Source organism: Olea europaea, chromosome 18, assembly GCF_002742605.1.
Source record: "Olea europaea var. sylvestris chromosome 18, O_europaea_v1, whole genome shotgun sequence".
Taxonomy (NCBI): Eukaryota; Viridiplantae; Streptophyta; class Magnoliopsida; order Lamiales; family Oleaceae; genus Olea; species Olea europaea.
In genome coordinates, this window is record NC_036254.1 from 3,949,493 (window position 1) to 3,951,827 (window position 2,335).

Here is a 2,335-nt window from a genome sequence, read left to right on the forward strand (position 1 = left end):
GAAGGGCTGCATATAAAAGAAAAGCTTAATCACAACAAGAAACAAAACCAATACTATCCAAATCCTCATAAGAAAGGAAAATTCCCAAACTATGAGGTCAAAGATAAGAACAAGAATCATGAGAAACCAAAGAACCAGGCCAAAAAATGCTACTACTGTGGCAAAATAGGACGCTTAATAAAAGATTGTTTTAAGAAAATCTCAGACATGAAAGATAGAAACAATTTTGACAGTTCTGCAGCTGTTGCTTGCAAGAATGAACTTGATATCCAGGGGGTGGTTCTTGTTAATACCACCAAAAGAGATTCAACAGAGTGGATTCTTGACTCTGGATGCACCTTTCACATATGTCCTTTAAAGGAATGGTTTTCTGAGTTTGTTGACCTCAATGGAGGGCAAATTCAGATAGGGAATGACATGAGTTGTCAAATAGAAGGTATTGGTAAAGTTAGGTTGTTGTTAGATAACAACTATACTCTTGAATTAGAAAATACAAGATATGTCCCTGAACTCAAAAGGAACCTCATTTCCTTGGGAGAATTAGATGAGAAATACAATATCTCTATGCACAAGGGCCTTATAAGCTTAACTTTAGGGGACAAGAGAGTCATCTCCTCTCCAAAAATAAATGAAATTTACACTGTCCATGCTGAGCCTGTTTTAAGTCGGTGTACCACTGCCTCAAACTATGAGTTTGACAAATCCTTACTTTGGCATAAAAGACTGGGACACATTTCAGAATAGGGATTGATCATTTTAAATAAATTTAGATGTTTTGGAAAGGACAATATTGAAAAATTGGACTTTTGTGAAAACTGTGTAATTGGAAAACAGAAAAGGCTTCCCTTTAAATTTGGAACCCATAAATCCACTTTTATAATGGACTACTTACATGCTGACCTATGGGGTCCAGCATCAGTAAGCAACCTAAGTGGATTTAGGTTCTATTTGCTTATGATAGATGATTTCTCAAGGTAAATATGGATATTTCTTTTAAAACAAAAGTCTGAAACTTTTCAAATGTTTAAACAATGGAAATCTATGATTGAACATCAAACTAACAAGAAAATCAAAGCACTAAGAATTGACAATGGTCTTGAATTTTGCAATTTTGAATTTAACTCATTTTGTAAAGACTTTGGAATTCTAAGACATAGAAATATAACATACACCCCTCAGTAAAATGGAGTTGATGAGAAAATGAACAGAACCCTATTGGAAAAGGTCAGGCGTATGTTGTATAGTTCTGGACTTTCAAAGTTTTTTTGGGGGGAAGCTCTAAACACAGCCACCTATTTGATAAATAGAAGTCCATCTAATGCTATTGATTTTCAAGTCCCTGAAATGTTATGGTCTGGAAAAACACCTGATCATAACAAACTCAAAGTTTTTGACTGTGCTGCATATTCCTATCAAAGTAAAGGCAAACTTGAGCCTAGATCCCAGAAATGTGTTTTCTTGGGTTATGGAGAGGAAACCAAAGGCTATAGACTCTGGGTTAAAAACCAAAAAGGTTTTAAAGTAATAATAAGTAGAAACGTCATTTTTAATGAGAATGACATGCCATGTATTAAATCTAAAGATTCTAAAACTTCTGAATCTACACCAGAAAATAAGAACATCCTGGACGTTCAACCTGAAAATGCTGTAAATCAAGATGATTCCTTTAATGTAGAGCACTCCCAATCTGAAATTGATAATGAGCAAGATGATTCTGAAAATGTATCTGAATTTTCAAATAATACTCTTGCTGATTATCAGCTAGCTAGAGATAGAGAAAGAAGAACCATCATTCCCTCCACCAGATTCAATAATGAAGAATTTGTTACTCTGTCTGCTCTTGACTCCTTAAATTTTGAACCTACATTTTTTTATGAAGCCATTAATTCTCCTGATTCTAAGCTTTGGAAAGAAGCTATGGATGAGGAAATGGATTCTCTTATTAAAAATAAAACTTGGATTTTGGTCAATAGACCTAAAAATCAAAAGATTGTAGGCTGTAAGTGGATTTCTAAAATTAAAGAAGGAGATTCAAATTCAGAAAATAAGAGATATAAAGCCAGACTAGTGGCGAAAGGTTTCACTCAAAGAGAAGGAGTGGACTACAATAAAATATTTTCCCCAGTGGCCAAGTATACTACAATTAGAATTTTACTGGCTTTATCTACTCATTTTAACTGAGAATTAGATCAACTTGATGTTATAACAGCATTTTTAAATGGTGATCTTGATGAGACAATATACATGACTCAGCCCAAAGGATTTGAAATTAAATCGAAATCTGATAAGGTTTGCCTGCTGAAAAAAATCTCTTTATGGGCTTAAACAAACACCT